The following is a 15,240-nucleotide window of genomic DNA, read 5'->3' as shown; positions in this document are numbered from 1 at the left end:
CTCCTTATCTCCTTGAAGCTTGGATGCTATTTGATTTGATGCACTTGATTTTGATGTATTTTTTAAATCATATCTTTAAAACCAGAAGTCATATGGCCTACAAAGACAATACAGTTTTCTGACATGTTTAAATTCCATTTTTGTCTTTTGGTTTATGATGTGCCATTCCCTAGTGCAGGGGATTCTTTGGGGTAGAAAGCTATGTGTTTGACAACTGTTTTGGAGCAAGTCTTCAGTGATCTGGCATGACTCTGTTGTCAGTGTACTAGTCACGGGGATTCTGTGGCTGTCTGCATGTAGTAAAAATCCAATTTCTTCATATACCACTTTAAAAAGCAATTAAATACAGGACACTAGACACTTTTTTCTGTCCTTTCCATCTTGCTGGACATTTTCATTTGTCCATCCTTTTGAGGTAATTTTGAATGTCCTGTGAACTGATATTTACACATTGTATAACAATTGAGAATTTAAGGGTTTTCTCTTTTAAAAAAAATTGTTTCCCTTCCAGTGGTGCTGGAAATTGAACCAAGGACCAAGTCTACCACTAACTGCATCCCAGTTCTTGCATTTTTTGACATATGATGAGACATAGCCTCACTGTGTAATCCAGGCTGGTCTTGAACTTGTGATTTGCTTTGCCTCTACCTTCTAAGTGCTGGGGTTACATGTGTGCACTACAACACTCAGAAGAAAATTTTTGAAGTAGCTGTTGGGTATGCATTTAGCTAGTTAGGAAGAACCTAGTGATGATTGGGGAGATCGTTGCTCCCATCACTACCTCTGCTTTGGCTTTGGGATATCTGATCAGTCTGATGCTTAATGTGTCTTCTATAATCTTGCCCTCAAATCTCTGTGAGAGATTTCTTAGGTACTTTTAGAGAACCTGAAATTTATGTACCCACCTGATCTTTGTTTACCAAATTAGTATACCTAATAGGAATTTGGGTAAAGTAACCACTAAATGGACTTGGAGTGCTCATTACATTGGTTCCGAAATAATGTGTCTAGTTTTGTTCTCTGTCAGTCCTCATAATAGCACATAGCGACTAAGACAGCAGTCAAGTCCCTTCTGCCATCAGGAAAGAAAGTCATCTGGCCCCAAAGACCTCCAAGAACTGATCTGAGGTCAGTCCTTGAGCACCAATAGGAAGCAATTCTCCATCTGTGTACCCTTTCCAGATGACTTCAGAATTCTCTCCTTAAATACTGGCCCATAGGCAGACACAGAGAGATGGGCACTGCATGTTCTTCATGTTCTCTTATGTGTGGTAGCCAGAGGCTGGAGGGGAGGGCAGGATGAGGAGTAGCAACACAGTGAGGAGGAATGAGATCTAGTGCTCCACCTCAACAGAGGGGTAACTGAGTTCACAAGGATGAGAACCAGAAGAGATGAGCTTGAAGGCTCCAAACACAAGAAAAGGTAAAGGAAATGGAATTGTCCATCACCTGATGTGATCAGTTCCTGTCTTATATGTGTGTGGAAATGTACCCCAGGCAAAGGGACCCATGTTGCATGTTAACAATTTTCTAAAAGATTAAAAAGAGTGGTGGACTACAGAGCAATGGTCAAGTCACTTGACCTCTTATTCTTGTGGATAGAATGTAGAGAGGGGAGAACCACCTTTGCCATTATCCAGAAGCAGTAATTTGGGGAGACATAGAGCTATGGATGGCATCAGAAATCAGATTGCAGTAAGCCCAAATACATTCCCTCATTTGCCCTTCAAAGATGAGTGGAATTCAGAGAGATATTGAGAAATCACAGGTGGTAGAAAGAGGACACTTTTTTGTTTTTGCAGTACTGAGTGATATTCTACCACTGAGTGTAGGATATTATAACTGTAATTGTGTTCTGTGTTGCAAAAACTGGATCTGAAAGATTTACACAACCTGTAAACAGATAAGTGTAGGGGTAGAGCATAGTGATTCTCACCTGTAACCACAGCTACTTTGTAGGTGTAGGAGGGAGATTGCAGTCTGAGGCCAGATAAAAATGCAGGCAAGCCAATCTGAAAAATAACCAAAGCAAAAAAGGCCTGGGAGCATGGTTCAAGTGGTAAAACACCAAGAGGACCTGACTTCGAGTCCTAATATCACAAAAAAACTAACCAAACAAACAAAATAAATATAGGCATGAACCACCTTAAAATTTTGGTAATATCTCTCCCTAAGTGTTAATTAAAACGTGAGTTTTCAGGCTTTGTTACATCCATAGTAGAGCCTCAAATTTTGTAATATTTCCAGGTTAGTTTTCTTACATGGATAAAAGTAGTTTTGAAATTAATAATTCCCTAGCATAATCCTTTAATGTATGTACAATGGCATATGAATAAGTTGACTGGATGTGTACTTCTATACCCTAATGAGTGTGTTCTGTGGCATTTTGCTGAGACAGGAGGTGATATCAGATGGATGCTGGTGAACTGGTGAACCTCCAGGCTGAGCTTGCTTTATCTCCTTGGTTCAGAGTGACTTATAATGTCAGACTTTTTTAAGGTAAGAAGTGCTTGGGGAAAAATACCAAAAGAACAACAATAAAACATAATTATGAAACAATTTCTTTAAATTGAAATGAATCATGTTGTAAATGATCACATATTTTGACTAGAATTATGATATCCAAGTTTTCAAGGATAAAAAAATCAATTTGGCTTATGTTCTAAAATGTTTTAGTGGTACACATAGCCATAAACTTGCTTTATATGAAATTTTTTATTTGTAGGGGCATTTATGTTCCAAAAATTAATATATAGCAGGAAAAAGTGAAAACATTATTTTTATTGAATTGTTGGTATTAATATAATACCATGCAATTATTTATGCTAATTATACTATTAGTTGATTGCCAAAATGACTTTACTCAATTTTAACAGTCCATGTGACATAAGCAACGAGGTTTAATACTTAGCACAATGTTTAAAAGAATTTGCAAAGGCGTTTTCTAAGTTGTCATTTGGGTGAAGCCTTTGTTTTATGTTTGGATTCACTGTTTTTCTAGTAAAGGATTATTTTAGGAGTCATATTTTTAGAAATTAAATTGACTGGAATTTAGATTACTAAGTGAAACAGTTACAAGAAAATATTTATTAAGGTGTTCAGTCTCTGAGTTCCGAATCCATCTTCCACTCATTACCTTAATGTTTTAGGGACCTAGCATTACAGGTTTATGTATTTCTACTTTGTGTGGCTGGATAACCCAGTAGATAGTTGTGTGTGTAACTGGTTTCTGTGAACACTAAAGTGAATGTAGCAGCTCTTTCTCTGAAGCTTGAGATACAGTTTTATAGTTGTTTTTGTTTTCCACTTCAGTTTTTGAAGTCCTAAAAATGACTTTTCATTTTGTTCAGTAATTTTATAGGTCATTCCTGCTCCTGGGATCCAACTCTGTGTTCTGGTTAAGAAATGTTTCCCATCAGACAGAGTGAATCACAAGGCAGATGTATTAAATAAATACTTCATTAGATTTGAAGGTACGTTTCAGTTATGACACTTAATCTTCCATATATGTTATTCACATTTCAGGGAGAAAGCGGGACTAATTTTCCTAAAGTTTAGAACCTCACTTATTATTTTTCCATTTAAACAATTCTATACTTAAGATACTTTGAATTCAACACCAAATATAGGTAGAAAGTGACCATAAATATTTGGATGTGTCTAGCCTTCAAATTAGTTGTAGCTTAGTGGTATCCAAAGCTGGCTAATACCTGAAGATTTCATTATTTCTTTGAGAGAAAGGGGAAGAATGCCTGTTACTAAGCTGTTTGTCATTGCCTGGAGAGGAGTGAGTTGCTTGAACAAAGACTGTCCCTGCTGAGTCCTCCTGCTCTAGAGCAGCCCCCCCATGTCTCACTTGTCATCTGAAAACTATTACAGATCATTTGACTTTTTGTTAGAATTATACTTTGAATGAAGCAATGAAAATAGTTCAGTAAAGGCACTGGGATGATTTCACATATAGCAGCAGCACAACTGCAACACTCAACTGAGCATGTGCTGTGAACTGGCATGTCAGGTACTTCCCACAACAGCTACAAGTACTGCTGTTTCTCTTGACCCCACAATGGGTACAGGGAAGCCTTGCTACCATCAGATCACAGGGCCAATAAGTGGCTCAGCTGAGGCATACCAAACATGTTCCTTTGGTTGTACTGTCTCGCAGAGCTCCCCATTGTTCTTAGCAGAATGTCAGTACCATGCTTCCTTTTTGGTAGGAGATATAACCATTGTCCAGGAAAACAAACAAACCTGAAACATTTCCTCCTGAAGGTCTCCCAAACCACCGTCTCCCCACTTCCGGCCCCCATATACACTCTAGTCACATAACATCTCTTCCTTTCACTGTACCCCAACCCATCTGTTGCCATGTCAGTGATTCTACTTTACTGTTGATCATAGCTTTGAGAATAGATTTACACTTATTTATCTCTGTGTCTCCAGCATGGAGCAGCACCCATCAGGGCATAATATTGGAGGAGAATAAAATTACATTAATTAAACAATTTTCTAGTTTCTGATGTTATTCTCAATAGTTAGAGTACAACTATTTTATGGGAATTGTGAGGCTGGAGGTCGTATACATCACACTTTTCAATGTTTGCAGGATGAAGAGGAATAACCACTCGGTGGTGAATTAAATCGTCCAGTCTTCTCATGCCCTGAAGCTGCCCAAACGTGGCCTCTGCTCCTCTCTCCGCCAGACTCACATGTGCACTGCTGCTGTAGACTCGGGGGTGGGGGTTGCCTCACCACGTGGTGCTGCAGATTTTTCATCTTCCTTTAATAGATCAAACCCAGTCACCTTCTGTGTGTAGGCGATGGAATGAGGTCTTTCATATTCCTGACCTTTGGCGAAAGTTTGAGTTTGAACTGAACCAGTCAGCAACTTCATATTTTAAGTCCACTCACCCTGATCTCATCCAGCAGATCATTAAGAAGCATGCGGCACATCTCCAATATGTCAGCTTTAAGGTAAGGAAAATAATACTAAGTAGAAACCTGGTTGACAGTTTGCTAACAACTCTTGTGTAGATCTATATCTGTATCTTGAGGTGCTCAATTAATTAGCAGCATGTTTATCCCAAACCCTTTCCCTGAGTTTCCCTAGTTAGCATATACATGGAAGTGGAGAGCCTAAACTGTAATTGAAAAACTTAAAGTTCAGCTTTCTTCATCTGGATGTTACTGCAAAAGATTTGGAAATGTCAAGTGTTTGGAAAGTTAATTTTGTCTATTTTAGAATCTCAAGACATTTTGTGTAAAGAAAATATACTCATTTATATTGGTGGAAGGGATGAATAGAATTTCACAACTTGATTAAGTAACTCTATTTGCAAGAACTCTGTTAAGTCACCTTCAGGAAATTCAGCTGGAAACCATCTTCCTTGGTGGAGAGTAGCACTTAGTCTGCAGAAGCAGCCTGTGATATCTTTTCTCAGCTGATAAATTCTTCCACCCGGACTTTGGGGCTCATCTTAACAGCCAAGCCCAACTTCATGAATATGTCAAAGGTAGGGATACTTTGCTTTCTTGTTGGATATATGAAATTTCCTAAATACTGCCAAGCCAGACAAGAAGGATTCTTTTGATAAAGACAGCCCATACCCCATGAATAGTCAGAGGATTACTTGCAGCCTTCTCTTGACTCATATTTGTTGCTGGCTGATTTTTTTCAGCTATATTGTCATTTTGGTAACTTTTTACAGTAGCTATTACTTATATAGTACATAGATGCTGTGCTTATTATTTTCAAGTGCCAGTGTATGTAGATGCTTTGACTATAGAAGCCATACAGGCCATTATGGGTGCTTTTCTATAATGCTAGGGCATTTCCCTTAGAGGTAGAATACAGTATTTAACTGAATAAACTTTGCTAGTTAGAACCACGTTTGGTTTTATATAGTTAAGCCTTAAAAATTATGACTGACATTTATTTCTTTTACATTAAAGAAATCTGCAGGTAAGGTGTTCGGTAGCTGGTTTGGGGTTGTTCAGAACTGAGGCTCCTTCTAGCTTCTCTCCTCTCTTCAGGGTGCTTTCATCTTTTTCAGGGTCCAGCTGGTTTTCTGAGGGAACCTCCTTGTACTTGTCCAGGGAAGCTGGCTGGAAGGGATGGGGAGGAAGGGACTACCTCCTTCTCATGGAAACTTCCCAGAAGTACTTGAGACATTCCCATTTATATCTCGGACTGGGGCCTGATGATTCAGGGAGACCTGAAAATCTTTTAGCTTGGTGGCATTGTACCCAGCTAAAAATTGGTACTGGATTCCCAAAGAAGGATGGTTGGTTGTTAGGAAATAATCAGCAGAGTCAGCCACAGGAATTACTCTCTTCCCTTTACTCAGTCCTCATCTGAGTGCCATCTTCTTAGAGACCTTCCCAAATCACGTTTGTTAAAACAGCGCCCTACCCTCTGTTGTGTTACAGTATTTTATATTCACTATGTAAACTGTCAGTACTTGAAGTCTCTTACTTATTTAAAATGATCCTTGTCTTTTCCCCACACCAAAACAGGCTCATCAAGGGAAGAACGTATGTCTTTTCTGTTTACCAATGTAAACCCATAATTAAAAAACAGTATCTGATCTGTAAAAAGCACTAAACTGGTTGTCAGTAAACTGGCCAATGGAAACCTCTATCATAGAGGACAGAGGGCCAGCAGTGTCTTCATTCTCACAAACTGAGTCGTATTCTCTTCAGCAAGCCGTCTGCTGTTTATCTTAAAGAGTATGATACACAGAAGGAAAATGGGTCATTTAGGGATTAGAATAATAATACAAGTCATCAGATGAAAACTTACACTGGTAGTTACATTCTTGGCTATGAACTATGGGATAAGAGTGACCTGAAATGCTTTGTAGATTCTAGCAGCTATGGCTACTGTTGCACTCCAGCCTGTGGGGCCAGGGTCTAGATTCACTAAGATAATCATAAACAAGGTACTGAGAGCTTGCCAGCTTCCTCTCAACCTTCTTCCATTCAGAGTGAGTGTGTGGCTGCTGTGACCTTGCTCTGTGGCACTGGAAAGTTTTGAGGATCTCTCTGGGACTCCCCCCTCCCCATGTAATCTAAGGGAAAATGGGATAAAATGATTTAGCACTTTACTAAGCATAAGACATGCTTACCAAAGACATTACCACAATAAAATATGTATTCCATTGCTTAAATTAAATCAAGATCAATATCCAATTGAGAACTAGTTAAAGGGTTCCATTTCTCAAAGAAAAATGATAATATTTCGGACATAATTTATAATTATTGTAGATACATGTTCTTTTTCTAAATAATTACATAGCATTTATGGCATTATAGTTATAAATTCTAATGAGGCCAAGAGAACTTTTAATAGAATTCAAATTGATTTTGATAAAGAAAAAGTGATTATGCCTAGATTTGGTTTCCAGACCTTTTCTATCTTGTCTAAAAAATAGAGAATATGAAAGCCTTTAGACTTTTATCCATTTTGGAGAGAAACTATATGTTTTAATTTATAAATATTCAGTGCATGTAAAGGGTTGGATTTGTGTTGTTTAGAAAATTTGCTAGGAAAAGGATGTCACTGAAGAATGTGATATCCAGCCATTCATTCATGTGTGTATTCCTCACTAATTCTCAAGAAATACCATCTACTAAGTTCCAGCTACTCTTTTAAGTCTGGAAATTTGGGAATGAATAAAATGCATAAAAGTGGCATTTATTCTAGGGGAGGAGTTGAAATCTTCCAACAAGCAAGCGTGTGGGCTTTGAGATTCCTCCACCTCTGCCTCACGTGCTCAGCTCCAGTGCTGCAGTTGACAGCCAATACAAACTACAGAGATGAACAGACATGGCTGTGTGCCACACACACTGTGGTTGAGATCAGACATTGAGATCAATTCCATGTAGTTTTCATGTCATACAATATTGTTTTGTTATGTCATGTGGTATGTTTTCAGCCCTTTAAAGATGTGACTGTGAAAACGGTTAGCTTATAAAGCATACAGAGATAGACTGTGGGTTGGATTTGTTGGGTTGTCCATCATATGTTACCCACTCTTCCAGAAAATAAGTGTACATAGATCCTTGGTATCCTCAGGGTTATGGTTTCAAGGATATAGCCACCAAGGAAAAACCACACATGCTCAGGATGAAGAGAGGTCAGTAGTTGCTCTCATTCCACCACTCAACTTTTACTAAACACGTTACCTTCAACAAACTTCAGATTTTCACTTCGTCACTTAAATTATCCACATTAGCTTTTGTCTTGCTTTGTGGCACCATTTGCTTTTCTGGGGAGGCATATTTTCACAGAATTAAATACAGGAAAATTGCTGATCACACAATGCTTTAACTAAAACCAATGATAATACTGGCCTGAGACTTTCCCCTGATCATCTGAGCTATGTAATGAGAACATGGGACTTTCAATTTTTTTGTTTTTGATTTTTTAAAATATCTTTTTGTCCATGCTTGCTCAGTATTATATGTAATAAATTACAAATAAGGTGAGATTTACTGTTTGTCCTTTTAATACGAAAAATCAAATCCCTTAAGTTTGAAAATAACTGGTAGTCTTATTTTATGAAGGTTTTGAAATTTCTTCCTTTCTCATTCCATTTGTAATAAAACAATAAATGTCTTCTGGCTCAGGATACTGTGAAAAGAGCAACATTTTGATGGTTTTTGTTGTTTTCCCTGGCACCTGTTGACATGAGTCATATCAATTAATTATTCAATTGAAGCTGGGATTTTAAAGTAACCTTTTCTTATTTTCTTCTTGTTGCCTTGCCAGACTAATTTTGTGTCAGCACTCACCATTGTGTTTTTCAACTCAAAGTCATTTTCATCAATTAAAATTGAAGACACACCAATGGATGACCCTTCCCTGAAGAATTTTTTTTTTCCAGTCCTGGGCCTTGGACTCAGGGCCTGAGCTGTTCCTGGCTTCTTTTTGCTCAAAGCTAGCACTCTGCCACTTGAGCCACAGCACCACTTCTGGCCATTTTCTATATATGTGGTGCTGGGTGCTTCATGTATATGAGGCAAGCACTCTTGCCACTAGGCCATATCCCCAGCCCCCTCCCCCCCGCCCCCGTGAAGAATCTTGTGGCCAATAATAGTGACATTCTAAATCTCCTGAAAATTAGCAGCTGCCATCATGTGTCATCTGATGGTAGGTGATACTTCTAAGGACTGAATGATTTTTTAAATTATAGTAATAGTAACAAGAGAAGTACTGGTTGAAAATTATATTCATATGAAACAATTCCTTGAAGTAATTTCATTCAAAAGGAGTCTTAATTTACAATCTAGATAGAGCTTAAATTGCTTCTCCTGAGAATTCCTTCCTTCCTTCCTTCCTTCCTTCCTTCCTTCCTTCCTTCCTTCCTTCCTTCCTTCCTTCCTTCTTTCTTTCTTCTCTTATGCTCGTCCTAAAGCTTGGACTAATGGCCTGGGCACTGTTCTTGAGCTTTTCTACTCAGAACTACTGTTCTAACACTTGATCTACAGCTCCACTTAGGCCTTTTGGTAGTTTATTGGAGATTAGAATCTTACACAGGCTTTTTTGCCTGGGGAAGCTTCAAACTACAGTCCTCAAAGGTCAGCCTCTTGAGTAGCTGGGCTTACAAGTGTGAACCACCACATCCAGTAAGAATATCTTAATTTTACATACTCACACATAATTATATATCTTGGCAACTATCTCCTTAGAAATTATTAAATATGATTGGGTACAGTGTAATCTGCAATCGTAGCTATTTGGGAGGCACAGATTGGAAAGATCACAGTTCAAAGACTGATGGGGAAAAAGTTAACCTCATCATAACAAATAGCTGGATGTGGCAGTATATAATATATAATAATGATTGTGCCTATAATTCCAAGTATATGGGAGTCATAGATAAGAGGATCAAAGTACTAAAGGCTCTGAGTTCAACCTCAGTATTGCTTTAAAAACAAAGAAGGAAAAATCATTAGATATTAGCAGATAGTAATCAAGATAAAATTTAAACTCATAAAACATTATAGTAGCATCAGTATGATCCTTTGTTCTTTTTCGCCCCCAATTGTCCCCAGGAATCCTGTGTGTTGCTGACCATTGTCAAGGTCTTAGAGAACTAGCATTTAATTACTACATCCTTAGTGATGAATTGCTGCTAGCACTTTCCAGTGAGACCCATGTTAACCTTGAGCATCTTCGAATTAATGTTGTAAGTGAAAATCCTGGACATACTGAATATTATTCTATTAAAAAACACATTTGGGATGCACTTATTAAACATTCCCCTGGAGTTAATATTGCTATGTACTTCTTTTTATATGAAGAAGAATTTAACACCTTCTTCAAAGAAGAAACCCCTGTGGCTCACCTTTATTTTGGTCCTTCAGTAAGCAAAGCAATTAATTCTGGGCTGCATAGGTCTTAATTGCCCATGACTGACTGAGTTAGTGGTGTGTGGGAATGGTCTTCAGCCTCTCAATAAGCAACTTACTTGCATTGTTGAACACTGTAAAGACTTATCAATCAGTCTTAGCGATAACTTATCAGGCCTCAGCGAATGTGAAATTAGCTGCAGTGCATGTTGGTTGTGTTTGTAAGACTCTGTGGGAGAAGGCTGACTCAGATCTCTGTCATGGAGGAAGTTCTGTTCCCTGGTGGCAAATATAGCCCAGATAAGGTTCACACTGAAGTCTCTAAATACCTGGGAAGAGTGTGGTCCCCTGATGTGATGTCTGTATGATAATTGGCTACTAAAGATTCCAAAATGGGGCTGGGAATGTGGCCTAGTGTTAAGAGTGCTTGACTAGCATGCGTGAAGCCCTGGGTTTGATTCCTCAGCACCACATAAACAGAAAAAGCTGGAAGTGTCGCTGTGGCTTAGGAGGTAGAGTGCTAGCCTTGAGCAAAAAGAGCCAGGGATAGCGTTCAGACCCCGAGTCCAAGCCCCAGGACTGGCAAAAAAAACAGCAACAACAAGATTGCAAACTGTTTTCATCAGTAACATTATCAGCTTTTTGTCTATGGAAGTATAAATGTTAAGGATGCATTACTGAAGTATTTTAGGTAAAATATTTTAGTATTAGCAAACTGTTTTAATGGACTGTTTTTAATGAACTGCAGAGTCATTTGAAAAAAATAAGAAATCCAAATAGCCAGAAATCCCTGGCAATATATGGCATTGACAACTATATGGATTAGATAGCTGTTACGATACAAACTACAGATGGTTTTAAATAGACTCTTCAGCCTTTCTTGAAGACACATTTTTAGCTTCTAAGAAAATGTACAATATTTGTATCTCTTTAAATTATACCTTTACAACTCCATATTTTTTCAGTTGCATCTGGTTTATTTGGGTGTGTAGTATGGAAACTGAAGAGTAAAATCAAAGTACAGATACAGAGGCTTCCTTCATTGTACTTAGAAAACATTTAGCACTCTTAAAATCACAAGATCATCCTATGATTCAGTTAACTCCTAATTTCTAATGTAGTTGAAATTCTACTTTATGTTAACTTAGAAGATGATTGACATTAGATTAAAATTAAATAATACTGATTCACTTTATAAAGATTAATTGATTAAATAATACTATGTAGGTACAGAAGTAAGTTCTGCAGGATGTATCTAGAAATCAGTATTTACTGGCCCACTAAATCACTGCTGTGGATCTGGAATGATGCCAGACCCTTTGCATAAGTGATTTAATTAATTGAAATTCTTCACTGGCCTGCTGTCTTTAGAACAATGATCTGTCATGAAATACTTGGCTCATTCCTGCTTCATTGGCCTCCTTAGCCACCATGCTGCTCCTTGCCCTCCCTTCTCCTATCTTTTCAGTTCATTGGAGCCTTCCACATACCTGGCCCATCCATTCAGGCCGAATCTCTGCTGTGTGTGCATGTAGCACTCTGTTTCCCCAGATCTCTCTTCACTGGAGCCTTCCTCACATTTGGCCCATCCACTCAGGCCAGAGCTTCACTGTGTGTGCACATGGCACTCTGTGGTTCTCTGTAGCATATGGCCAAGTACTTGTCTCATTTTTACCTGTTCATTCCATTTCCCTGGAAACTTGCATCAGTGCCAGATGACTGCAGTTTTTTTTTTTACTTACTATTACTGTTAGAGACCAACTTCTTAAAAGTAAAGGAAATGTTTATTATTTCCTAGTTTTGAATATTTATGAAAAAATGTAGATACTCTGTGGGTGATTCTAGGAAGGAGCAAGCTTTATAACCTTGGCACTATTTTGTCACTGTGCATTGACTGTGAGCTGGTTAAGGCAAGTGGCTCACATTCACCTTTTCACTCTTCACCCCTGAATATTGTGCCTCATAAGGAGAGCTCAGTGTATACTAGTGGACTAGTAAAACCGATTGTGTGTATGTGTGTGTGCGCGCGTGCGTGTGCATGCATGCGTGTGTGTGTGTATGTGTGTGTGTGTGTGTTTGCCGGTCCTGGGACTAGAACTCAGGGCCTGTCCCTTAGGTTTTCTTGGTTAAAGATAGTGCTCTGCTCCTTGAGCCAGAGCTCTACTTCTGGCTTTTTAGTGGTTAGAGTTAAGAGTGTTACAGATTTTTCTGCCTGAATTGGTTTAGAACCATGATCCTCAGCTCTTAGCCTCCTGAATAGATAGTATTACAGACAAGAGCCACCTGTGCTCAGTGTGAAACCAAGAGTTACTTCTGTTGTTAGACATTTCATTGCAGGATGGCACAGAAAGCAGTAGTGAGGGGCTGGGAATATGGCTTAGTGGTAAAATGCTTGCCTTGCATGCATGAAGCCCTGGGTTCAATTCCTCGGCATCGCATAAACAGAAAAAGGCCAGAAGTGGCGCTGTGGCTCAAGTGGTAGAGGGCTAGCCTTGTGCAAAAAGGAGGCCAGGGACAGTGCTTAGGCTCTGAGTCCAAGCCCCAGGACTGGCAAAAAACAAAAACAAACAAACAAACAAAAAAACAGTAGTGAGGAGCCTTTCTGCCAAGGACCATTCAGATATTTATAACATGATTCATAAGTCATATAAAATTATCCACAGAGGCAGGTGGCCTTGGGTAGCTGATGAGAAGCATGTGAAAATTCTTGTTTGTCCCTGATCATGTCCTAAATGATTTTGAGATCATTACACAGTCCCCAGGCTTGAAATTCCCTAAAGCTTGAATTGAAATCTAGTCAGGATAACAGAACAGAATCACAAACAAAAGAAATGATTTAGCAGGGCTGGGGATATGGCCTAGTGGCAAGAGTGCCTGCCTCGTATACATGAGGCCCTGGGTTCGATTTCCCAGCACCACATATACAGAAAACGGCCAGAAGTGGTGCTGTGGCTTAAAGTGGCAGAGTGCTAGCTTTGAGCAAAAAGAAGTCAGGGACAGTGCTCAGGCTCTGAGTCCAAGCCCCAGGACTGGCCAAAAAAAAAAGAAAAGAAATGATTTAGCAGAGATGGAGCTGGGTGTCAGAGCAATGTTGGAGACATTCAGGGATCAGCCTCTGAACTTACCATGTGTTATTTTAACATAGCATACAGAAGGAGAACACTGTGTGTACCTAAATGGCAAGGGGACAGAATGTTCTACTATTTGCTCTGGAGGCTAGGAAAGCAAAGGACAGAGACTGGAGAAGAGCTGTTGAGGAAGAATTCCCCATAGCTTGCTAGCACAGAGAGAAGGAACACACTGGCCTGCTTACCTTGGGTGAGAAGTTCTGCTATTAGGTAGAGCTTCTCATTGACCATGTTGAACCTCAAGAACTAAGCACTGTCATGAATCTTAGAGCAGAAGATCTCAGAGTAATCTCAGTTCATTAATTCATATCCATTTCCTCCAGTTGGTTTGACTTTTACTGAGTTAATAAAAGGAAGAGTAAAAAATTTTTAAGAAAAAAAACAAAAACAGAAAATCCAACCTGGTGTGAGTAGCTCATGCTTGTAGTCCTAGCTGCTCAGGAGGCTGAGATCTGAGGATTGTGGTTCAAAGCCAGCACAGACAGTAAAATCCATGAGACTCTTATCTCCAGTTAACCACCAGAAAACCTCAAGTGGCGCTGTGGTTCAAGTGGTAGAGTGCTGGCCTTGAGCTAAGCTTAAGGAGAGTGCCCTGGCCCCGAGTTCAAGCCCTATAACCGGACCGACAAAAAAGAAAGAGAGAAAGCAAGAAAGAAAGAGAGAAAGAGAAGGAAAGAAAGAAAAGGAAAGAAAGACCCAAAAAGTATTTTTAATACTTTACCTAATTGAAGCATCTCCATGTACCTTAAAGTTTATGAAAAGTACTCTCTTTTTCTAAGATTACAGAATTCTAACTAGTTAAAGTAAATGAGTTTGTTATCAAATGTATTCCAGACTTTAATCTTTGAAACATTTGTAGTCTTTTGGGCTTATGTGTTCATGTTCATTTGCTGGCTTACATTTGTTAGAGGATTCTGGACAAGGCTAAGTACTTTTTTTTTTGGAAAAAAAGTTAATAGAGCGAGGAAAGGATCCTTTTGTAAGTTATACTGAAGAAACACAAAAATAGGCTTCTCAGAGATTTTTTTCCTTCCTTATGAGCCTCAGTGGCCTCATTTGTATTGTACTCATGCTGGAGAGATGAGTCAGGATTTGGCAGATTTTTAAGTGCTTATGTATTGCTTTTGTGTTTCTGCGTATGATAAATGTCCTCTGAAGGATGTGACAGTTCTTCCCTTGCTAGGTCTGGTCTCTTAAATTGGCCACAGATGCTTTCTTCCATTAAATTAATGTGACACCAACTAACTTAAGACATTAAAAATAATAATTACTTTTGAATTGACAATATCTGACACTACACTTTTTGAAGGAAAGTTTTCTAAGGAAAGTTAAGGATTTTTACTCCTCTGTAATGTGAACTTCATGATGTTTTTACTAAAGCTGAAGATGTTATCTAATCAAGCAAGGGAAAAAGCCCCACTCATAAAATGCACCAGGGGGCGCTGTATTCCAAATATTCTAAGAAATTTCCTTAGTCCAGAGATTGCATGTCTATTCAACAGAGACAAATGCTAGACAGAAGGCCATATTCTTGCTCTTTTTTAGTCAAATTTCTATTCCAGATAATGAGCTTTGTTTTAAAACAATATCTGTATCCAACTATGTTTCACCTCCTGAATAATCGCTTCAGAAGATGAAAGAAGGCTAAGCACAGAATTTCATTGTTCACATAATTTGCAGCTCTTTTGAAGTTGCCTTCAGTGCCTACAATCCATTCCTTTTTTTTTAGTGCCTTCCCTAGGAGGACATTGTTTAT

The 15,240-nt window shown here is 38.7% G+C and overlaps 1 pseudogene; it reads left to right on the top strand.

Moving 5' to 3' along the window:
* Nucleotides 1-4,607: 4,607 nt before the first annotated feature.
* On the top strand, nt 4,608-10,789 carry LOC125343747 (annotated as a pseudogene).
* The last annotated feature ends 4,451 nt before the right edge of the window (nt 10,790-15,240 follow it).

This window comes from Perognathus longimembris, chromosome 28, assembly GCF_023159225.1.
Source record: "Perognathus longimembris pacificus isolate PPM17 chromosome 28, ASM2315922v1, whole genome shotgun sequence".
NCBI classification, from domain to species: Eukaryota; Metazoa; Chordata; class Mammalia; order Rodentia; family Heteromyidae; genus Perognathus; species Perognathus longimembris.
This window is presented reverse-complemented; position numbering and strand designations above follow the sequence as displayed.